Source organism: Callorhinus ursinus, unplaced genomic scaffold, assembly GCF_003265705.2.
Source record: "Callorhinus ursinus isolate GAN/ISIS: 27379988/994484 unplaced genomic scaffold, GSC_fseal_2.0 scaffold4, whole genome shotgun sequence".
NCBI classification, from domain to species: domain Eukaryota; kingdom Metazoa; phylum Chordata; class Mammalia; order Carnivora; family Otariidae; genus Callorhinus; species Callorhinus ursinus.
In genome coordinates this window covers 59197079-59223126 of record NW_027397066.1, presented here as the reverse complement: position 1 = coordinate 59223126, position 26048 = coordinate 59197079, and the positions used below count along the sequence as shown (strand labels likewise).

The 26048-nt window shown below is 38.6% G+C and overlaps 1 long non-coding RNA gene across 1 annotated transcript in view; it reads left to right on the top strand.

Annotated features, from left to right (window-relative positions):
• The window catches only part of LOC141372473 (uncharacterized), a 68186-nt gene that overhangs the window by 8742 nt on the left and 33396 nt on the right, over positions 1 to 26048 (top strand). The gene's annotated exons all lie outside the window — the stretch shown is intronic.

Genomic DNA, 26048 nt, shown 5'->3' with positions numbered 1-26048 from the left:
TGCATCTGCGGAGAAAGAGGTCATTTAAATTCTGCTGCTCAAGGAAGAACCTTCCAGGCATCTCTGTCCTTCAGTCCATCTCAAAGTGTCCTTCAGTTGAGTTTCCTTCCAGTCTTGTGGGTCTCTTCCCTGCCGCTCCTCTCTTGCGCCACCTGTCATTCCCTTTCATATTCTTTCACTTTTTTTTTTTTTTTCCAGTCCTGGAGCATCTCCTCAAATAAACTTTTTTGACATAGGGTGTGTAAGCTGTTAGTCGTCCGGGTTCTCATACGCCTTAAAACGTATTTTCTTTTACATTTGGTTGATAGTTGGCTGCGTATCAAAGGCTGGGTTCAAATTATTCTACTCAGAACATTATAGTCACTGCCTCATTGCCTTCTAACTCTCAGTGTTGCTGCTGAGAAGTCCAGCATCATCAGGATGATTCTTCTAACTGCCTTTCATTTATCTCTGTGAAAGTCTTTAGGATTTTTTCATATGGCATATGGTTATGAATTTTAGATTTTGTTTTTAAATCAAATAAAAGATCAACATTCTATTTTCATACAAATTGTTCACATTTTCAAGTGTAAATAAATTTGTTTGCCAGTTGTAATTAATTTTAAGTGATATTTTAGGGCAATAGACAAGAAAGCTTACTAATGCAGACAGTGAAATGCAAAAGGACAGAATTAAAATGTATCCATGTATCTTTAAATGGGAACTGTGATGTGATACATTTTTCCATTTTTATTATCAAATATTTCCATGTTATTTCAAATTTTATTATAAATATCAAACAAAAGCATATCTATAACATATATGTAATTATATAAAGAACTTGGTAAAAAAGAAAGAACACCTGGGCATCCATTCTCTAGCTTTAGTCTAATTGTCACCTGCATGATGTTAGTAAATTATTTGAGATAGATTCCTAATTAGACATAATGATTTTTCCCCCCAAATGATTGTTGTTTGAACTACTTACTGTCACATTTGTTTTCTTCTACATGTTTCTTAATGCATTTCTATCACAGAGCTTTAATTGACTTCAAAAGGAGCTCAGCATAAGGAGGAACTATGTGGGAGACAAAGAAAGAGCCAGCTTGGTTTTCTATAAACATACCGTGTACTCTGTCTGAGTCACAGCCCTGTGTTGACTGTTTACTTTCCCTGTTGTCAGCACTATAGAGCTAACACCAACGACTTGGAAGTGAGTTACATGCTATTCTTAGGTTATTACAACCAGCTCTTGATAACTCAGGGACTCATTATGTACTCTGTGAACTGGTTTCTCTTCCCTACAGTAGCCTGGAATATGGTTTTGTGATGGAGCATCAGACTCTTTAAAACCAGAACTTTTATCACAATATCAAAGTGTGAATGAGAAGAATGACAAAAGACCAAATTCAGACTGCAGGTGTGATACTTACTTAACTCAGGTTAAAAGATTTGATCAATCTTCAGTGGGCACAGAATTGTCTGACCTCTGTAGAACTTTCTAACTTAAAATTCTTTAATATTAGTAGAGAAGAAGCTTGAGCTTTTGGTTAAAGTGTTGATGGAGATAATTTTTAGTCAAGAAAAAAAAGGTATCTTGATTCTTGATGGAAGGATCTAACAATTAGAAGGGCTTCTGCTCCAGGGTGCCTGGGTAGCTCGGTTGGTTAAGCATCCAACTCTTGATTTCAGCTCAGGTCTTGATCTCAGGGTGATGAGTTCAAGCCCCACATTGGGTTCCATGCTGGACATGGAGCCTACTTAAAATAAAAGGGGGGAGGCTTATATTCCTTATTCTTCTTTAATATATATATTTATTTAAATAATATAGAATATTACTAATCATCAGGGAAATGCAAATCAAAACCTCAATGGGATATCATTTCATACCTATTAGAATGATAATTAACAAACACACAACAGGTAGCAGGTGTTGGCAAGGATGTGGAGAAAAGGGATCCCTGGTGCACCATTGGTGGGAGTGTAAGTTGGTGCAGCCACTATGGAAAAGAGTATGGGAGTTTCCCAAAAAACTAAAAATAGGGCTACCATATGATCCAACAATCCCACTCTTAGATATATATCCAAAAGAAATGAAATCACTATTTTGAAGAGGTATCTCCACTGCCCACATTAATGCAGCACATAAGCCAAGACATGGAAACAACCCAAGGGTCCACTGATAGATAAATGGATAAAGCAAGTATGTAATGTATATCAGTGTGTATCTATCTATCTATATGTAGATAGATACACACACATATATATACATTATAAATACATGCAATGGAATATTACTCAGCCATAAAAAAAGAAGAAAATCCTGCTATTTTGCTAATGACAACATGGATGGACCTCGAGGTGCATTATGCTAAGTAGAATAAGTCAGACAGATAAAGACAAATGCTTTCATTTATTTGCAGAATCTAAAAAAGCTGAACTCAGAAATAGAGTACGGTAGAGCAGAAATAGAGTAGTTGCTAAAGTATGGGGGGAATGGGGGAAATGGAGAGATGTTGGTCAAAGGATACAAGCTTTCAGTTATAAGATGAATAAGGGGGGCGCCTGGGTGGCTCAGTCCTTAAGCGTCTGCCTTCGGCTCAGGTCATGATCCCAGGGTCCTGGGATCGGCCCCGCATCGGGCTCCCTGCTCCGCGGGAAGCCTGCTTCTCCCTCTGCCACTCCCCCTGCTTGTGTTCCCTCTCTCTCTGTCAAATAAATAAATAAAATCTTTAAAAAAAATAAGATGAATAAGGTCTGGAGCTCTAATAAACAGCATGGTTTTAAAAAATAAAATAAAATAATACAGAATAAAGGAATAAGTATCAAATAATATGAGCATTATTGAGTGCAGGTTAAGAGCCTGGCTTCTGGGTGGCAGTCTGTTTTAGAATCTTGGTATTTTTACTTACTACATATATAACTTGGTCAGTTATTTAATCTTTGACTGCCTCAATTTACTTGTCTCCAAAATGGTGGTGTTAGTGTTCCTCAATAGATTATCGTGAAAGTTAACTAAAATAAAGCAAAGACTACTTGTAAGCACTCAAACATTATTTTTTTTCTTAGATGCTTTCTTCTTCTTCTTTTACCTAATATATATTTTCTTATTTGACGATACATTTTTTCATCCTTCAATTAGACACTAATTCCTCTAAGGTAACCTCCCATGACTTTGCTCCCCAAATCCAGGTTGCACGAACCTTCTACATGTATCTCAAGCCCCCTGTGTTTCACCTACCATGTACCACCATATTGCCGATTTCTGTGACTGTCATTCCTGATTGCACTGAGATCTTAATGAGAATGGGGTAACAACATCTTGATTGATACCTAATAGAGGACTCCTTGTTTTCCTAGGGCTTACAACACTGCCTAGAGCATAACAGTGCTGAAAAAACATATTTATACAGTTTATTAAGAATTTTTTTATCCTCACTTATACAGTCAATTGATTTTTTCCCCAAGGTGCCAAATCAATCCAAGGGGGCAAGAAAAATCTTTTTGACAAGTCTTGCTGCAATAACTAGATATCCACATGGAAATAAGAATGAACTAGGATTCTTTCTTACTTCACACATTAAGATTAAGTCTAGATTCATTCTAGATCTAAATATAAAATGCAGAACCTAAAAACTTTTTGAATTGCTCTGTTTAGTAGTCACTAATATATATGTCTATTTAAATTTTTAAAAAATCCAAAAATCAGTTCCTCAATCATACTAGGCACATTTTTTTGTCCCTCTCTCTCTCTCTTTTTTAACTGTAGCAGAGTTGACACAAAATGTTCATTAATTTCAGGTTACAACATAGTGATTTGACAAGTCTGTATGTTATGCCTGCGTTCACCACAAGTGTAGCTACCGTATGTCCCCGTACAATGCTATTACAATCTCATTGACTATATTTCCTATGCCGTATCTTATTCCCATGACTTATTCATTCCATAACTGGAAGCCTGGATCTCCCACTCCTCTTCACCCATTTTGCCCATCCTCTCACCTCCCTTTCCACTGGTAACCATCTAGGCACATTTAAAGTGCTTACGAGCTAGATATGCCTAGAGACTACTGTATTGAACAGGGCAGCTATGGCAGAAAGTTCAATCATCCAAGAAAGTTCTATTTAGATCGTGCTGTTCTAAAAGAAAACATGTGAAAATATCTTTAAGACCTTGGCATAGGTAAAGATTTTTTAGATAGGACACAAAAACACTAAATCATAAAAGAAAAAAAAAATAATACTTTAGACCTGTTCAAAATTTGAGTCTCAAAAGTCACCACTAAGAAAATGAATAGGCAAGCCAAAGACTAGAAAAATATGTTTATTTATTTATTTATTTAAAAGATTTTATTTATTTATTTGACAGAGAGAGAGAGACAGCAAGAGAGGGAACACAAGCAGGGGGAGTGGCAGAGGGAGAAGCAGGCTTCCCGCGGAGCAGGGAGCCCGATGTGGGGCTCGATCCCAGCACCCTGGGATTATGACCTGAGCCGAAGGCAGACTCTTAATGACTGAGCCACCCGGGCACCCCTCAAAACCCTTTTAATCTCAGTTTCCTCATCTGACAAACGGAGATGTCAAGGAGTATTTCACAGGATTTTTCTGAGACCTGTGATTGCCCCTGATCCGATTGCCCCTGATCCAGTGAAGGTCGGTTCCCCTACGTGAGCTGTACCTTTGGACAATTTACGTCTTCCGGTTTTCCCCAACATTAACCATCGTCGTCCTCTTCAACAAAGATGCAGGACAAATGTTCGGTGACTCTTGGTAATAAAAATAAAAACATTTATGTTTATAAAGTACCTCACAGTGTACAAGTGTTTTCACATGTGTAAATTGAGAGGATCTGGGGAAAGGAAATGAGTAAGCAGATGAAAGAGAACCCTCGGAACCTACTCATCTTCTGGGTAATCCACATATATGGTCACCCAGAATTTTCTACTTCTGTTTGCTTCAGCTTTCAAGTGCCTAGAGAGTTGCAAACATTTAAGCTTTATTCATTGCTTTCAGTGAAATATATATGCTGTCTCATTAAACTACTTTTATTAGTATAATGTATCATATATCGTTTCACTCATTCATTATTTAATGAATATTTATTTAATATAAATATATTTAAAAGCACCGTGTGCCAGGTGCTTCTCTAGACATTGGAGATGAGCAGTGAACTTGACATAGGAAGTCCCCGCTCTTCTTGTAATGTAGGGACACAGACGATAAACAAGTATAAATAAAGGCAGTACTTTCAAATGTTGGTAAAACATTTGGAAATGAGTTTGAGAGGGGTGGGTTGACCATGGCTACTGTATACTGAAAGGGTCTGGGAAGTTCTCTTTGGTATGCATTTGAGCATGGATGAATCATGAGGAAATAAGATTTAGGAGGACATTGTTCAAGGCAGAGGGAATAGCAAACACAAAGCCCCTTGAGGCTAGAATCGTTCTAGCCTTAAGAACAATCATAAAGCAGGACTAGTAATTGTATGGAATTGTGTCATCTGTGAAAAAGTAGAGTTACAAACATATCCAGCCACCCAGGTTCAACTGCATAGAAAGGACTACGATCCTTTCGGTATCCAAGTTAATAATCCACGATCACATCGTATCCACAAGGAGAACCAGATTCGTGTATTCCCAGAAGAGACTTGGTGAATTACTTAATATAGTGAGTTGTATTAAATTTTATTCTTTGACTTTTCTGACCATTTGAGGAAATGTCCAGGGGAATGTAGGGAGGGGAGAGTTTGGATCACATACACTCCTCTGCTCTCACGCTTACCTTCCTACCCCACTCTACAGAGGCAGCTGTGACACCTCGCATGGACAAGGAAATGATGTATGCCTCCTACCACCCACTTAGAAATACTTTGGTGCCATTGGTCATAATTGTCCTTCTCTCATCCCCACCCCCATTTCCAGCCCCACCTACCCAGATGAGAACATAGAAACTCATTTGGAAAATGTGATCTAAGTGGTCCCCAAAGCTAACCTTGCTTATCCTTGGGTGGTTACATTGAGGGTGATTTTTTTTCCTTGTCCTCTTCTGTGTTCAATTGTTTTTTGCAACAAATATAAAAAGTTATAGTTTAAAAAAAATTTTTTAAATATATTGTCTCAAAAATATATATGCTGTCTCATTAAACTACTTAATATCAGAAAATGGCCTTTATTTTTCCCGGGAACTACAGTGGTCTCCAGCCGCGACATGCTGAAGGAGAGGCATTAATTACCTGAGATACCAGAGCAGCCTTGTTTTCCACAGGCGTACCCGTCTTTGGGCAAACAGAAGCAGTGAAAATCTTTACTCATAAGAGAGATAAATGACAGTGGGTGGATAGGAGTACCTACTTCATTTTCTTTATCTTAAGCATTCTTCAGAGAACTATTTTCAGTAGCAACGATGTCAGAATGCATTTAAAATAAATTTGGTTCCGTAACAAATGTTAAGGACATCTCTCGAACAAAGGGAATTAAGCTTACTGGGTGTAGTATGAGCGGGGGATAAGATAAACAGTTTGGAAAAGGATGTGGTATCACTCATCTCTTTAGGAAAGCATTTCTGTGCTTAGAGCTGCAGGCAGAGGAAATGGGCAGGCGGGGAGAACATGGACTGCTTCCAGAGGAGGCGATGGGTCATGGAGAATGAATGAGTCAACCGGCATCAGAGGGCGTGCAGTGAGGGGTTGGGGAAGAGGGAAGAAAGGAAGCAGTGGGGCCTTTGAATGACCTCCCTCCCACACCCGTGTACACACACCAAGCCCCTGGGGTACGTGAACAGTCAGGGTCCTGAGAGAGTGACTGTGTTCCCCCGGCAACCAAATCGCTGCCAGAAACTAACTTGGCTCTGGGGGAGGGTCTGACACACCACAGTTCGCGGGGTGATGAAAGTAGAAGAATCATTGCAATAGAAGAGCTTTGTGCATTGTTGGCGCTGCGGTCTTCTACTTAGAAAGGTTGGGAAGGAAATGAAAAATCTTTTTTTTCTAGATAGTGCAAAAATTTTGAAAGAGTGGACAGTGCGCCTGGGGCATCAGGGGCTCAGAGGAGCAGGTATTTACCAAGTAGTTCAGAAGCATTGAAGATTTTAATGATTAATGTGACTGTATAAATGTTTGCCAGATCAGTATAAATTCTGATGACATTAGAACAGTGCCCAAATGCTCCCTCCCTCATGAACGTGAATCAATGGTTGCAGCATATTTCTTATAAGTTTAATCAATGAATCTGAGTATGCTTCCTTGATCAGTCATCAGACATTAATGTTGATAATAGAAAAAATTCTGAAACTTTCTTTACGGCTCCAGATCTATCTACGAAATTGAGTTATTATCAGAAGGATTTTAGAGGTCCAAATCTAGATTTCATTCATGTATGGAAACAATGTTTTAATGTATACATGCATTTGGAATATCTCAGGACCAGGAAGAACTCGTTTAGCACAGCCTTTCCAAGCATGTTTTTAAAAAGGTAATCAGAAGAGCAAATAAACAATGCTGATCATAAACTGTTAAAAAAAAGTACTAATAAGAAAGATTGATTTTGTTTCTTCCATTGATGAAAACAAGAGAAGAGACTATCTCGTATTCAGCTGAATTCTGCCAGCAGGTCTAGATGGAGTGGCTGTCTGCTGAACTGTCCAAAAGAGAGCTAGCCTGGGAAGTCGCTCTCCAGCACTGAGGTGGACTTTGTTCCTATGCTCCTACAAGCCTGCTGTGGATTAAGAGCCACATGTTCCAAGGGCAACAAGAACTTGTGATTGTGAGAAACAAGACTGACTCTGTCCAGTTGGGTGGCTCAGAATTTCCTTGGTTGTAGAAGGAATAAAAACAAACAAACAAACAAACAAACGAGAAACTTGGAGACTTGGGGGCAGAATTCAGTCTTCTCTACATGTGCTTTTTCCCAAAACAGGATGATTTAAAAAAAAAATCTATTGCCCAGTAGATGGATGGATGGATAGATGATGATAGATGATAGATAGATAGATAGATAGATAGATAGATAGATAGATAGATAGATATTTTTTAAAAATCAGGCTTGGGTCACCAGTGAGTGGTATGACTGTAATCTTTGTATTCTTCTATTTCAACCAACTCATTAATTCTTATTTTTCCGCTTCCTCCTTCCTTCTTCTTTATTTCAATCTCCTCCCCTCTGTCTCCTCCCTCCCCTCCCCTGCCTTCCCTTCCTCTCTTTCTCTTCACTTTCTTCCTCTCAATATCTCTTCCTCTGCTCCCTCTCCCTCCCTCCATCCCTTCCTCATCCCTCCTTCCCTCCCTTTCTGCTCTAACTCCAGTCCCACAACCTTCCTTAATCTTTTCCCTCCCCTTTCAATGCTTCAGCACATATAACCAAACACTGTGTGGGAAACTTCTCTGAGGGAGTTTTGTGTGGATAGGAGACAAGGGTGTACGAGAAAGATTTTATGATGTGAGTACTGTAAAAGGTTCAAAGTGGTGAAATATTCAGTTTTCTATAGTTGAGATCACAGAACGAAGCACATAAAATCACTTTAGATATATAAATGATTTTAGTATGTATAAAATCACTTTAGATATATAAATGATTTTAGTATGTATGATTTTACATACTAATAAAACAAAGTAATTGTAATAAAACAAAGTATATTAAAACCACTTCTTGAAGAGAAGAAATGTAGAGAAAGCTGGTGGCATTGAGTTAGTTGTTTTAAGGTACCCCTGAGGTCTCTCTATATCATCTGTGTGAGGTATTTTAATTTTTGGGTGGTCACATATGTGGGAGGAACATCATTTCTGTGAACCTCCACTTCTGTGCCTCAAGCTGCTAACATGTACACCTGATATTTTTTTCCAAGTTCTTTTTTTAATCATATCTTGTTCATAATATTTACTTTCCCATCAATAAAAATTCTTTGAATTTATGTATGTAACACTTGATAGCCCAAAGGTCTTAAAGTTCTTTTTGGGAATTTCTTCCTTGGTGCTTAGGCACTTATAATTAAACAAATAGAAACTATTTAACTTCATATGCCTTTATAGTAATTAAATCTCATGGAACCACATGAAGTAACGGACAAAATTAAAATATGACCTTAGTCTTTCTCCAATTCATGTTCTATCTTTTTGACACTGCTTCTTCTGAAGTAAACCAAACATGTTTGGAAAGAAAGTAAAAAGACTTTGATTTCACTATCACACTCCTATAGCTTCTAGAGTGATCTTTTTTTTTTTAAGATTTAATTATTTATTTGACAGAGATAGAGAGAGGGAGAGCACAAGCAGGTGGAGCGGCAGGCAGAGGGAGAGGGAGAAGCAGGCTCCCCACTGAGGAAGGAGCCTGATGTGGGCCTCGATCCCAGGACCCTGGGATCATGACCTGAGCCGAAGGCAGCCACTCAACCGATTGAGCCACCCAGGCGCCCCTAGAGTGATCTTTTAAATCATAAGTGGGATTATGTTATTCCCATGACTAGGAGTTCTTTCCATAGGAGGAAAAACCAAAACCAAAACTCCCAACAACTTCATAGCCCAAAGTGCCTGTGTGATTTGGCTTCTGCCTGCCTGTCTGTACTAGGGTGGTCACCCTACCCTTTGGTTTATACCCAATTGTTTTAAAGTAATTATTAAGAATGCCTTCTTTTACTCTCAGAAGGATTTTTTGATAATAAGTTAGGTAGGTGGTACTCAATTATGACCCATTTCTTTGCCCCTTCTACTCTTTCTCTATTTTAGTTAACACTGGCCATCTAAAGATAAAGACAAAAATAAGGTTTCACCAGGAAGCTAAACTCTTTCGCGCCCTAGGGTCACTGCCCAAATCCTCCCTCCTCCTGCCTGAAATGCATTTCTCCTTCCTCATGTGGTTAACACTTAGGCATCTTTCAAATCTGCTTCTGCCCACCCCACCCCCGTCGGTTTCTTTCATTATACTGTTCATTGCATGTGCCATGATTTGTAATGCTGTGTATGCATATGTATTTATTTCTTTAATATTAATCTTCCCCAAAGGACCCTGAAGCCAGGGCAAGGGCAGGACGGGCATTCAGCTGGTTCTCACTACCATGGCCTGTAAGAGTTGCTATGGATCTGGTTTTCTCACCTCGCATACCCTGTGCCTACCAGTGTCTGGAACAGAGTAGGCGCTCAATACATTTGTTCAATAAATACAAGAAGGACAAAGTTATAGCATGGCCTCAGGAAATCAATTTTCACGAATTCAATTAAAATCAGCCTTTATTGAATTCTTACTCTGTGTGAGGCATGAATAGAGTGATTCAGGAACTGTCAGCATCAGAATCTAGTGCTTAATCGAAAGGCTGAATCTCAGGTCCTAGCCTACCAAATCACAAATTGTTGTTTAACTAGATACCCGGGTGATCCCAAATGTATATTAAAGTCTAAATGCACTAACTGAGTACACATTTATGTAACAAACCTGGAAAAATAAGAAGCCAAATGACTATTTATATTCTTCTCACTTTTAAGCAACCTTCATGATTTACCAAATGGGCCAACTCCTACTTTAAATAAGAGTGAAATTTTTGCTAATTATTCTAAACTTCTTAAATGGTATCTCTCAACTTTCATGTAAATCTCATAACAAAATGCATAATTCTGTTAGAAAGTTTCTGGGTTTTCCTGTCTTGGCATGTTGTCCTAATCTAAGCAAGAATAATCAGATATGGGATCTAATCTAAAATAAACATAAAGGTACACAAAGTTTTGAAATTTTAGAATGGTTTTAACGTAAGTACAATTGTCTCACATAAAATAATTAGTGATTAAAGGTAAAATCATAATGATACATCATAAACTCATTCACAGCAGTGACTCACATGTCAATTATGTTATGTCTTCAAAGGCCCAATGGACTTTCACACAAAAAGAATTTTTGCCTTTTACTTATTTCAACATAGTCCATTGATTTCCTGTTAATCAAGATTTTAAAATATCAACTGGGGTTTACTTTAGAATAAACAAGGACAATTTAGGAGGAGCCCGGCCAATAGCCAGAATGCCAGGGCCAATCAAATGAACTTTGATTCAAAGCAAATAATGTTATAAATTCCATAAATGATCCGGTATTCTCATTGACATGGGAGCCTTCTTTATCAGCCTGAATGTCCTAAAGAGAGCAGAGAGAGCAAACTCATTCTGACAAGCTACGGCATGTTTAAGTTCAGCCTTTAACATGCCAGGTAGCTAGCTGCCAAATAGGAATCTTGCATATTAAGAAAATCTTAATATAGAGAGTTTATATATAGAGTTGTACTCATTAAAATTTTTTGACTCATAGTGTTGAAAAAACAAGGTGGTGGCGCCTGGGTGGCTCAGTCGTTAAGCGTCTGCCTTCGGCTCAGGTCATGATCCCAGGGTCCTGGGATCGAGCCCCGCATCGGGCTCCCTGCTCCACAGGGAAGCCTGCGTCTCCCTCTCCCACTCCCCCTGCTTGTGTTCCCTCTCTCGCTGTGTCTCTCTCCGTCAAATAAATAAACAAAATCTTTAAAAAAAAAAAAAAAGAAAAAACAAGGTGAAGTACAAATTTGTCTTATAAGGCCCCAAATTCAGAACCTAAAAACACAAGGCCATCCATGAATTACTAAAGAGAGTATTTGATTGCAGTGGATATGGATTAAGTAGGAAGCCTGAGCTCACTTCCTTTCAATTGTGTAAATACTTCAATGAGCAGAGAACTAAGTTTCAGTGAATATGAATTCAGGGCACTCCACAAGAATACAAGGGTCCCAGGCTTCAGAAAGGAACATGAGACCTGTGGAGGTGCTACTGTTGCTGAGACAGCACATTCTAGACGAATCCATAGGACTGGACTCAAATCCTGGCGCCCATCATTTGTACTGAGGCTCATCTATGAGCTCATCTATGAGCTCATCTATGAGTAAATCGGAAAAGATTTAAAGGATTCAACTGAGTCTGGATAATGCATGAGAGTCACTATTAACAATAAAAAGAAGACTCTAGAATTGAGACTATTTTTTAAAGCACTCAGCTTTCCAGGAACTTCCAAGTGCTCACAGTGGTATGAAATAGCTGTATCTTAACAGCACTCTTACCAGAGGGTATCTGTGGATGCCTCGTTCACTCAGTCAACAGATATTGATTGAGAGTAGGCACTGCATTGTGCCAATGACTAGGGACACGAAAGGACACAGAGATCTTGTGAAATGGAACTTAGAGTTTACTGGAAAGAAGTGGGTTCTTTTTAAAATAATAGTCATACCATCAAAAACTATACGAACTGTGATCAATATTATGGAAGTGAATCATAGGATGCTATCAGAATAGACATCAAGAAGAACTTAGATCACAAGGTTAAAAAAGGCTTCTGAGGGGGGGAAAAATGGCATTTCATCTAAGACCCAAAGAATGAGTAAGGGTGTTGGCCAAGGCAAGGAGTCAGGGGCAGTCCCTGTAGAGGGGTCAGCATGGATATAGCTTTGAGTTTGGCAGAGTTTGCGCTATTGGGTGAGCTAGCTGATCCGGCAGAGTGGTGTGAATCCAGATGAAGCTGAACTGTGCAAAGCCCTAGGGATATTTTATCCTGGACACAATGGGCTGCCGTTGAAGGATTTTAAATAGATGAATGATGTGGTCTGTCACCTTGGCTTCAATGTGGAGTTTGAATTAGATGTGACAATAGTGAAAGCAGGGAGATGAGTTGAATACGGAAGTATCTTCAAATACAGGAACATAAATTTACCTTTCGCACGTTTTTTGTGTAGGCAACTTTGCCGGAGCGTGAGAAACATGAGGCTCACTGGGGCTTTACAAGCTCATATTAGAGTTCTCTTTTAGACCATTTTAAAGCATGAGTTTGCTGAGGGATTAACTAACAACTGTGCATGTCCGTTCATTTGCTTCCCACAGATATTTGTTAAGATTTCTCGCGTGCTAGTTCCCATCCTAGGTACTGGGAATAGAGCAGTGAACAAAACACATGAAGACATTACTCTCTTCAATCTTACATTCTAGTGGAAGAAGAACTTACACCAGTAAACAAATAAATATATAATAGAGAATATGATATTACCTATGAAGAAAAATTAATACAAGTGAGACAACAGAGTAAGGGAGGGTGGTGAAATTTGGGGGTGGCCAGGGAAGATCTCCCAGATAAAGTGATTCTTGAGCACAAATAAAATTAGGCTATTTAGAATGTAAGAGAATGATCATTTCAGGCAGGGGAACATAAATAAGCACGAAGGCTGTGAGAGGAGTGTTACACTTAATATTGTCAAGAAACATTCTGGAATTTTGGCTAAAATTAATGTGATTGCATCATCACCACCACTACCACCACCCTTCTCCTCCTCACCACCCCAACCCACCAGCACCGCCATCATTATCACCGTCCTGTAACTTGGAAAATCTTCCTCAAGGCTTCATAGTGAGAACCAAAGACCCAATAATGAGAGAGTAATAACTGACAGACAAGATGGGTGCCCTCGTGTCAAAGGAGAGAAACGAAAATTTTAATGAGGCTGAACGATTATGAGGAAGAAAATCAGCCGCACAGCCTAAGATGACAAGCTTGCCCAAAATTCAGCAAAACTGGCAAAAAGACACCTGCAACACATCTGTCATACCCTCGAACAGCTCTCCTCCTGAAACTGCCACCACAAGTAGTGAACTGTATCCTCCTTCCTACTCCACTCCTGAAACTTAGAGTTTGGAACTTGAGTCTGACCAAATTATGGGAAGGGCACAAAACTGGTGAGTTTTGCCTATTTAACCTGGAGCCCAATCTTTCCCCCTTCAGAGCATACTTTTTGTTTATAAGCAAATGCTGTATCTCCTCAGTTTGCAAACTGCAAGGCAATAAAGCTTTTCCTTGCCTCTGACCAAATCCTTGCCTTCCAGGATGATTTTTGTTGACAATAGGGCATGCTATTGCTATCACTCAATCAGAGACAGTCTTACCAGAGCTTAGAGTTCACCAGAAGTTCATCAAAAGTTCAATTACTCCCAGGTTTTACAACATTTTGGTTTTAAGTTTGGAAAAGAAGTCATTTTTTGAGATATTTTCAGTCTTCAGCAGGAAGAAGAGTCAACTGAGGCACTTAATAAATATGCCCATTCCTGGGTCAAGATTTTGATTTATTAGATTTAGAGTGGGGTCCAGAAGTCACATGTGCAGCAAACATCCTAGATAGTTTCTTGATGCAAGCGGTCCAAGGACTGTGCTGTACAAAGTGCCATTTTAATGTTTTTTAGTGATTGAGATTTCATATCTCTTACAGTTCTTAATCACTGCCATCATTGCATATCTGTGTTCAAATTCAATAATGGGGGCCTAAAATATTATTCTCCAAATGGCAAAAGTGACAGACAAGTCAAGAAGAACCGTCTTTAATCAGAAACCATCCAATAACTGGAAACTGATGGAGAAGTGAAATCAGTGAGTTCAAATTCATTGTCGCTTGAAGTATGAGACTAATGATGCATTAATAATTTTTCTTCAATATAACTCAGCTTTCGATTTGGCCTCAATGATGAATCTTTTTCTAGTAAATTAAGGAAAAATCCTTCAAATGTTATTTACAAAATTTTGGTATCTGGCATCCCTAGGAAATAATGTTATGGTTAATTAAGATCTATCAAACATGATTTACATAAACATCATTTGTTTTCAAGTATTAGAGCATAAAATATGTTTGGTCTTTAAGTAATTCTTCACAATATCCCAGTGTTGTAATAATGAATAATTACTATCCGTGCTCAAAAGTGCAAGTTAATAGACAATTCTGGTTAATAGAATGCTAGGTAACAGAAAACTGAAGTACCTATATTTCTTCCTACAAATATTAATATTTGCAACATAGAAATGTGCATTCAAAGAAATTTCCCTGGCCTTCATATAAAATATCGATTGATATTTTTATCTTGCTTAATTACTTGGTAGTAACAAAGTCTTTTCTACACAAGCTTCATGCCAAAATGATCATATCCTGTTAAGTTTCCAATCTTTAAAAAAAAGTTACTGGATCATTATCCTGTTGTTCTGCCTTAGGAAAGAAAAGTAAAAGTGATACCTAATATGGGTCAACTGCTTGGATATGCAGTGAGTTTTTTTCCTTCCCTAGTAATTATTAGCTCTTTTTATTACCTCATTTCAAAAGAATAATAAGGGCTGGGACACATCTACTGTCTTTGAAAACATAAACTTGAGATTCACATTTGTAGAAACATAACAAGGTGTATTAACAAAGAAAACCCTAATTTTAGATCAGACTCTGAGATTCTGACCTTCAGATGATTTCCACTATTTGTGCATTTTTTCAAGGTACTTTTTAAAATAATTAGAATTATTGTGATAAATAATTTAAGTTGGAAGTTGAACTTGAAAGTAGATGAATGTTTTTCCATCTGTGTATATCACTTTTATATTTGGACTCAAAACTCAAAATAACTCTTCTCCCCACCCCACCTATGCACCTCACACCCCAGGATAATAGTAACTCTTTAATCAGTTGTTTGCATTGAATATTTTCTTGGCCCCAATTTAAGCACAAGGATTTTGGGGATTTGTTGTTTTTAAAGATTTTATTTATTTATTTGAGAGCGCGCGAGAGAGAGCACTCGCATAAGCAGGGGAAGGGTGGGCAGAGGGAGAGAGAGATTCTTAATTAATTAATTAATATTAAGTCTTAAACTCCATGTTGAGTGCAGGGCCAACCTGGGGCTCGATCTCAGGACCTTGAGATCATGACCTGAGCCAAAATCGAGTTGGGTCCTCAACCGACTGAGCCACCCAGGTGCCCCTAAGCACACAGAATTTTTGAACAGGATCACAGCCATTGCCCCATTCAACCTGCCAGTTCTCTTAAAAGACATTTGATCACAAAATCCAATGAGCTCAAATTCTAAAGTCCTAAGCAAAATTTTCATAGATGCAGACAAATTTATTTTGGGCAGAGCCTCACGCAGCACCCTGAAGTCGAGGCGCCAGTGAATTAAGACGGAACTCTGAGTAAAGTAAGGGCATTTATGGTTTTCCTTCATTTCTCCTCCTCTTTGCCCAGGGCACCTTTGAAATGAGAAGGGCCTGTGAGTCTGATTCACAAATCTCCTGTCTTCAGATTATGTTATAGCCCCAATGACTCTCTGATGATGATCAATCATTGCCCTTGAAGGGGAGTATGGGATTTCATCTTTGCTTAAGAGGATAATAAACTAGCCTCTGACACTGGAGCCGTTTGGGAAGAGGGAGAATTTATATCAACAGCAGGCATTTTGAGGCTCTTCTTACTCACTTCTTCAATTTCACGTAACCTAGGGAAAAGCCACCCTTGTTCTCCTCAGTGTTGTCCATGGGAGATCATTACATATACACACATTTAATTTTATTTTAATTGTATGTTAAACATTTTCTCAGGCCAAGACTTCTTAGCAATATATCGGTTTCAAACATCACAGGTGTAAATCACCAGTTCAAATGGAAGCCTCAGGCGCAGTCCTTCCAATGGGGAAACTAAAACATAGATTACCTGGCAACAGGAGGCATTTCTATCACCCGTTAGGATTTTGAGTTTCTGTTCTAAGCATTGCTAAGCATTCCTTTGGTTGTGCTTTTTAGGTCCCCTATATGAGGAAGCTGTTAAGATCCAAGACAGTCTGATTTTTGACTTCCTGTTAGCAAAGGAAAAGGCACGTGTGTCTTGAGTTTCTTGGCTTGTCCCAGTCTGGAGTTCTGTTGTGGCATGTCAGTAGTGACACAAGACATTGGAGTAGTCCTGGAAGTTAACATCTTCATCTCTTATTCATTCTGTGGAATGTAAGCTCCATGAAAACAGGAGCTGTGGGCACAGGGTTCATATATATAGAAGGCTTGGAGAGAGACAGGCACAGAAATACTCAATAATATTCATCGAAGCAAACGGGATTATCCAATCATTTATTCAAGAGAAATTTATTGAACAGTTACTGAGTAAAAACATTCATCGAGCAGTTGTGTAGAACACAAAGATAAATAAGATACAAAAGTTAACCTTAAGGAATTTCTAGTTTGTTAGAGGAACTAAGTAAGGGTTAAAATAAATGATAATAATGATAGGCAATATTGAGACGTATTGGCTTTGTATATTTTAATTGTTTTCAAAATATGTCCATACCAATTTAATATAATCTAAAACCCTGGAAAACACTCTGAAATGTATTGCATGCTAAATAAATGTGAAGAGTTGTTATAGTTATAAATGACTTCGTTGTCTCTGAAGAGATCCAATGTTGGAGCCACGACTGAAAGTGACTTCTTCCTCCTAGATTTCTACAGTGCTCTAAATAGAAGAGGTAGGCAATTTACAAAATCACCATCTTGACCTGGCTGCACATTAGTATCACCTTCGAGTTCTTAAAATTCCCAGTGTTCAGGCTACACCCCAGACCAATTAAAACTAAATCGCCTGGGGGTGGGATTCAAGCATCCCTACTTTATAAAGTTCACCAAGTGATCCCATTGGTTGAGACCTTTGATCCTCATCCGTAAGCATCCCAAGGAGCTTCTAAAAACCAAATCTCACCCCAAGAAATGTTGATTAATTTGTTTGGAGTAGGACCTAAGCATAGACATATTTTCTAATCTTGCTTTTTTTAAAGTTTTTATTTAAATTCGAATTAGTTAACATACAGTGTAATATTAGTTTCAGGTGTACAATGTAGTGATTCAACACTTCCATACACCACCCAGTGCCCATCACCGGAAGTGCACTCCTTCATCCCCATCACCTATTTCACCCATCCCCCCGGCCCACCTCCCCTCTGGTACCATCAGCTTGTTCTCCATAGTTAAGAGTCTGTTTCTTGGTTTACCTCTCTCTTTCACTCTTTTTTCCCCCTTTGCTCATTTGTTTTGTTCCTTCAATTCCACATAGGAGTGAAATCATATGGTATTTGTCTTTTTCGGACTGACTTATTTTACTTAGCGTAATGTTCTCTAGCTCTATCCATGTCCTTGCAAATGACAAGATTTCATTCTTTTTGTGACTAATATTCCTCTGTGTGTGTGTGTGTGTGTGTGTGTGTGTGTGTGTGTATACACCACTTCTTCTTTATTTGTTCATCAGTTGATGGATACTTGAGCTGTTTCATAATTTGGCTATTGTAGATAATGCTGCTATAAACACTGGGGTGCATGTCCCCCTTTGGATCACTACATCTGTATCTTTGGGTAAATATTTAGTAGTGCAATTGCTGGGTCATAGGGTAGCTCTATTTTTAACTTTCTGAGGAACCTCCATACCATCTGCCACGTTGGCTGTTCTGGTCTGCATTCCCACCAACAGTGCAAGAGGGTTCCCCTTACTCCACATCTTTGTCATCATCTATTGTTTCTTGTCTTGTTGATTTTAGCCACTGGGACAGGTGTGAGGTGATACCTCATTGTGGTTTTGATTTGTATTTCCCTGATGAGTGATATTGAGCATCGTTTCATTTGTCTATTGGCCATCTATATGTCTATGTAGATATAGAAAATATCTATTTATGTCTTCTGCCCATATTTTAATCGGATATTTGTTTTGGGGGTGTTGTTTGATAAGTTCTTTATATATTTTGGATATATCATATCAGATATGTCATTTGCAAATATCTTCTCCCATTTGGTAGGTTGCCTTTTAGTTTTGTTGTTTCCTTCACTTTATTTTGATGCAGTCCCAATGGTTTACTTTTGCTTTTGTTTCCCTTGCTTCAGGAGACATATCTAGAAAGAAGTTGCTATGGCCAATGTCAAAGAAGTTACTGCCTGTGTTCTTCTCTAGGATTGTTATGGTTTCAGGTCTTAAATTTGATAATAATGTGCACCCAGGGTTGATATGTACAGAGTTAAGGAATAGCAAGAAATTATCTCTAATTGTGGAGAAAATATGGTTTTTGTCATTAGTTATTGTTGCTGGTCATCTGTAAGAACTAAGAAATATCCAGTTTAAGAGACTACTCTGCTTAACTAATTTTTTCCAGTTGTAAGTGGTTATGAGAACAGTCAGAAAGGATTTCTATCCCTGAACCTTTGACAGGTTGGGCCTGGGCAAGCAAGAAGACTATCCTGGAATTCTTGGCCCTATGAGCTGGCATGGTCACTCTTAGTCATCCCTCTTTGATGGAAGAAGTCTGGGCATGAATAGCGTGCAAGCGTGTGTGATCATTTCAACACAGATGTCACTACCTATACAAACCACCATCTGGAAAGGAAATTTATTTACCCTTTGCATATCTTACATGGATAAAACAAAACATTGTGTATTTCAGCTATCACTTGTTTATAAATACTCCTATTATGTAATGCATGATACAGTTTAGGGATTTCTTGGATTATCAGTTTCTCAGAACTATTGTATAGGTGGATCCTTCTGATACATCATATCACGTGTTTATAAAAAGAAAGTTGCAAAATTGACTGTTTATTGAAAAACTCAGATACCATCCATCAAAGGCAAAATTACCATCTTTAATTTTAAAATGTAAATAATAGTATGCCAGCTTTACAATCTTGAGAAAATTTGTGTGATATAAAGGTAGAACTGAGGACTAAATGCAAGGTAAAGGAAAGGTGGAATAATTATGGGAAGATGATTCTAAATGATGTCAGCAGAAATTCTAGTGCTTTTGGAGAAAAGAATTGACTCATCCCTTGGCATTTCACTCATTTAATTCAGATCACTTAACATAAAATTTTTCTTATGCCTTCAGATAATTTCACATTTCCGTTCAAATGAGTCACATGAATGATAGCTTAGGACAGTTTATTTTGCTAGAATTTTTATCATTCTTTTTTTTTCCAGGTTAGCTCCACCTGGACAAAATCCAACAAGTTATTGTGGAGTTGTGACTACTAAGATCTTCTTTGGAGGAGGCAATTTTGTTGAGAAATGACATCCAAGATACTGTCGTATTCATTGGGGCTTTTGTTCAACTTCCTTGCTTATCCTCTGATTATAGCCTCAAATATTGTAGACTGAGGAAAATGAAAGCTGGATGTAATGGGTCAGCTCCTCCTGGTCAGCCCTAGCTTCTCCTGAGAACAGTCTTTGCTTAGGTAGAAGGGAAGGTCACACACATGTACTAGATATCCCTTGGACATGTCATCCCTGTAATTCTCACCACAATCCTAGAAATAAAGAGAGAGAATTATACTGATTTTAAAGGGTAGAAAACAAAAATTATTTGCAATGACTAAAATATATGTTTTTAAAATTTTTCATATTAATTTTATAGATGTGAATATGTAATTTGAAAAAAAATCTACATCTATATTTTAGACTATTCGTTTGTACTCAGATACTCGGATGATCCCATGCCAATTAAACTACTTGTCAGCTAAGTGAGTTACAGGCATTGAAAAAAAGTACAGGCATAGGAAAAAAAGAAAATCTGAAAGACTAGACTCAAATACAAACCTCAAATGTAAAGTCAAACATACTTGGATCAAAGGATTTAAAAAAGTATGTGTCATATATTCTACTATCTGAAAGTTTGAAAAGCTTCATTGTCCATTGATATCCCACTTTCTTTCTTCTCCTTAAGTGAATTTTTCTTTTCTAGAGCTGGGCACAAATTAGAATCTTGCTAGTTGTCTGAACAGACAACCTAAACCTCTTCATCTGGAGCAAGTCTGGGAGCCAAAGAAGAAAATAAAAAGATTAACAATCAAAGTCATTGTAGCTTTTGAGCAGCAGGCGATTGGATCAGAAGAAAAAACATTGTTAAAATGTCTATGCTCCCCAGAGCAATCTATACCTTCAATGCCATCCCGATCAAAATTCCAAGGACATTTTTCAAAGTGCTGGAACAAACAATCCTAAAATTTGTATGGAATCAGAAAAGACTCTGAATCGCCAAGGAAATGTTGAAAAAGAAAAAGCTGGGGGCATCACGTTGTCCGATTTCAAGCTATATTACAAAGCAGTGATCACCAAGACTGCATGGTACTGGCACAAAAACAGACATATAGACCAATGGAACAGACTAGAGAGCCCAGATATGGACCCTCAACTCTATGGTCAAAGAATCTTCGACAAAGCAGGAAAAAATATGCAATGGAAAAAAGACAGTCTCTTCAATAAATGGTGCTGGGAAAATTGGACAGCCACATGCAGAAGAATGGAACTTGGCCATTCTCTAACACCATACACAAAGATAAACTCAAAATGGATGAGAGACCTCAGTGTGAGACAGGAATCCATCAAAATCCTAGAGGAGAACATAGGTAATAACCTCTTTGACATCGGCCACAGCAACTTCTTTCAAGATACATCTCCAGAAGCTAGTGAAACAAAAGCAAAAATGAACTTTTGGGACTTCATCAAGATAAAAAGCTTCTGCACAGCAAAGGAAACAGTCAACAAAACAAAGAGGCAACCCACAGAATGGGAGAAGATATTTGCAAACGACGCTAGAGATAAAGGACAGGTATCCAAGATCTATAAAGAACCTCTCAAACTCAACACCCTAAAAACAAATAACCAAGTCAAAAAATGGGCAGAGGACATGAACAGACACTTCTCTAAAGAAGACATACAAATGGCTAACAGACACATGAAAAAATGTTCATTATCATTAGCCATCAGGGAAATTCAAATCAAAACCATATTGAGATACTACCTTACACCAGTTAAAATGGAAAAATTGACAAGGCAAGAAACAACAAATGTTAGAAAGGTTGTGGAGAAAGGGGAACCCTCTTATACTGTTGGTGGGAATGCGAGTTGGTACAGCCACTTTGGAAAACCGTGTAGAGGTGCCTCAAAAAATTAAATATGGAGCTACACTATGACCCAGCAATTGCACTCCTGGGTATTTACCCCAAAGACACAGATGTTCTGAAAAGAAGGGCCATATGCACCCCAATGTTCATAGCAGCAATGTCCACAATAGCCAAACTGTGGAAAGAGCCGAGATGCCCTTCAACAGATGAATGGATGAAGAAGATGTGGTCCATATACACAATGGAATATTACTCAGCCATCAGAAAGGATGAATACCCAACTTTTCCATCAACATGGATGGGACTGGAGGAGGTTATGCTAAGTGAAATAAGTCAGGCAGAGAAAGTCAATTATCATACGGTTTCACTTATTTGTGGAACATAAGGAATAGTATGAAGGACATTAGGAGAAGGAAGGGAAAAATGAAGGGGGGAAATCGGAGGGGGAGATGAACCATGAGAGACTATGGACTCCGAGAAACAAACTGAGGGTTTTAGAGGGGAGGGGGGTGGGGGGATGGGTTAGCCCGGTGATGGGTATTAAGGAGGGCACGTACTGCATGGAGCACTGGGTGTTATATGAAAACAATGAATCGTGGATCACCACATCAAAAACTAATGATGTATTGTATGGTGACTAACATAACATAAAAAAAAAAAAGTGCTGGGTGAGGGAGGACACTGTTGGTTGTACATTGTTGCCCTCGGGACAGTATGGAATCTTTACTATGGTCATAAGGTCCTAACTCGTCTGCCTGCTTCACCAGTCCAAGACCCCACATCCACCTGCTCCCTGTCTAGACTCTGACCACACAGTCAACCTTTCCAAAGTGATTTTGTAGGCAAGTGTGAGATTATAAAGGTTATAGGGTGGTGTTCTTTCCCTTACTGGGAGAGGTAGAACAGAAAAAGGACTTGCCATTGGATTGTAATAAATGTTGACTTAATATTTTTTTTTTAAATAGTGCTGAAAGTTCTCATGAGTTCACAGGGAAACATTTAATGAAAACTAGGATTTCTTTGCTAATTCATGGAAGGATTCTACACTGCTCTTAGAGTAGCAAAGGTAGCTGGGAGTCTCTGTGGCACAGGGATATTTTATCCCTTTCACACTAATTTCCATGTGAGTTCTTTCTTGAATCCATTTTCTTAGGATAATAGTAATATATGCCTATTGTAGAAATTTGTAAAATATGTAAATGACTTTTTACAAAATTCATCTTCCCACAGTCCAGAGATAATCAATAGCAACCTGATTTTTACTTATTTCCTCTCTCTCTCTTTCTCAATATGGGATGACACTGAATAGTTTTTACAGTAGCGTGGAGATAACCAAGCTGATCTCCCTGCAAGAAAGAGCATCTTGATCCACTGCAAGGCATGCAGCTTCAAGAAGGAGCATCTTGATCCACTGCAAGGCATGCAGCTTCAAGAAAGAGCATCTTGATCCACTGCAAGGCATGCAGCTTCAAGAAAGAGCATCTTGATCCACTGCAAGGCATGCAGCTTCAAGAAGGAGCATCTTGATCCACTGCAAGGCATGCAGCCAGCAGACAAACAGAAGACTCTGACATCTGCCACGGTGTTGGAGAGGGACACTCTCCACAGGTAGGGCTGGCCACGGCCGAGCACAGCAATGGGTGCGAGGGCCTGCCCTTTTGGCTCAATGAGGGCCTGGTCCACCAGCAGTTTGGGGCCAGAGCCCCTTGTTGGCCTGGCAGAGACTTTCTCAGTGGGGAACCACAGGCTGAGTCTCCTCTCACCCAGTCCTTCCTCCCTCTCAGGAGAGGTACCAGACCTGCACTGCCATCTGCAGTCTCCCCTCAGCTCCCCTAGATCCTCTCCTTTGTCTTTCACAGACATTATCCTGCCCCCAAGTCTGTGCTTCCCAGAGAACCCACTAACACAGTTTTATATCCTCCTTCTCTTGCTTAATATTAAATTGTGAGCATCTCCCAATGGCAGTAGAGTATTTTCATAAACATCATTTCCATTTTATGGATTCATTGTATAGAATGTTCCCAACTATTTGCAATCATAAATAATATTATGAGGGGCATCGTGTTCAGATTCTTTACATGAATTTGAGATTATCTCTCCAGAAGGGATTCCTCAAAGTGTAATTAGCAGCTTAAGCTTGCTGTGCAAAACCGATTTTCAAGAGGACACTACAAACATATGTCCTAACAAGGGTATTCGCCATTAATTGAAACTTTATGTGGTACCTAAGTTGGTGCTCTTTAAAATGGCGTTTCAACAAATCACTTATCAGTAACTCTTTGCTCCCATTCCTGATGTTTAATCTCTCCAGCTCTTGTTTTTGTGGGGTTTCCTAGAAGGTTGCATAAACCTGCACTTCCTCTTCCCCGTTCCTCAACCCCAACCTCTAAAAGCGGAAAACAACCCCTCGGAGGTGGCACGGAGTCTCTTCTACTTGCACCTGATGACAGTGCGTCTCAGAAAGACGTCAATATGTTCTTCTGCAACCGTGGGGATTCCAAGGAGACCCAGTGTCTCACTAAAAGGAAATGCTTCATCTACCAGGTTCCCGTAATGCCACCTTCTACCCGCCCTGGATGATCTGGGAAAGCTATGCGTTTCTCTGCTTTCTCCTGCCCGGGAGGATTTCTGAAGAAAGCCAGGCTGAAAATCTCCCAGGAACCCAAAGTACAGAAGCACAGCTGGTTTAATTATACGGATGAGAAAAAACTATTCACACCAGATGTAATTTAGGAGTAAGTAGATGTGGTTTGAAGAAATTATTTAAATTTGAAGTTACTCCCAAATAACCCCCAGTGATGATGAAATATTCTTTTTTGAAACAGGAATAACAGATGTCACTTATGGGGCATTCAGTATCTGCCAGGTATTATGCTTAGCATTTTATATGGATTAATTCCATTAATCCTTATAGTAACTTCATGAGGTGGGGTTACCGTAAAGATGAAGAAATGGAGGCAGAGAGGTTTGGTAACACGGCCAAGCTCACAGGTTAAGTAAGATGCCCAAGGTACCAGAGCCTTGACTGGATCTCAGTTAGTCTAGATCATGAGCGTGCCCCCTTGTCCCTTTACTGAATTGGCATGAGAGGCCACTTCTGTTTAATTTATAAAAACGGTGATAGAACAAAGACTCCTAAGTTCATACTGATTAAAAATAAATAAACAAAGCTTTAGGCAAAGTTCTTCTTTACTATGGAATGCTAAATAATAAGTGTAGAAGAAATGATGGAATAGAAAAATCATCAGTGGATGCCAAAACTAGTGGGTGAGATTTTGATGAGAAACAGTATATTAACATAGTCCAAAAATATCTCCCCACAAACTAGTTATTAATTATAAAGGGAAAAATAGCAACTACAGTGAACAAATCTAATAGATAGATAGTACCTTAACTAAATGATCAAAGTTAGCATCATGAACATTGAAATAAATTAATATCATGTGGTTCCTAATGTACTACAAGAAACACACTACTACCTCCAGCATATTCTTTCCAAAGATACACAACCTGGATTTAAACACGAACAAACAGCAGAGAAATCTAAAATGAAGGACATTTTAGAAAATAGCTATACTATAATCTTTACAAATGTCAAGATCAAGAAGCTGAGGAAATGTTCCAGGTTGAAGTAAATTAAAGAGACTTGACAATGAAATGCAATGTGTGAGCCTGTATTAAATTCTGGACCAAAAAACTAAAAAGAGAAAGAAAAAAAACCATAGGAGACATTAGTAGGACAATTGATGAAATTTGAATATGGCAGGGATACCAGATAATAGTACATCAATATTAAGTTTCCTGATTTTGATAACTTGACTGTGGTTATGCAAGAGAATACCCTTATTCTTAGGAAATAAATACTGAAATAATTAAAGGCAGAGCTGCACGATATCCGGAACTTTTCTCATATTGTTCAGAGAGAAGGAATGATGGCAGAAGGGGGATGAAAAGCTCATGGGTTAACTCATGACTGAACCACTTGCCAAAGTCTTTTATTGGCATTAAGAAATTTCTTTTATTTTATCATCTGAAATTAAAAAATAATTGCTGAGGGTTGTACTAAAGGAAATTTTGTGTGTGTGTGTGTGTGTGTGTGTGTGTGTGTAAATGCCTATTTATTTACTCACAGATACAGATACACACTCATTGTTTTAGTATAACCAGTTCATACTCCAGAGATCTATGCAAATCTAACCTCTACTATGAGCTCATCCTGTAGAACAGAGGTTCACCAGATAATGTCCAGAAATATTATGATGAAGCCCTCTTTTGCCCTTAAAGGAAAATTTTATAAATCCTTAACTTTATTCCAATAATTTCACTTCTGGGTATTCATTCTAAAGAAATAATCATGGAGAGGCACAATGG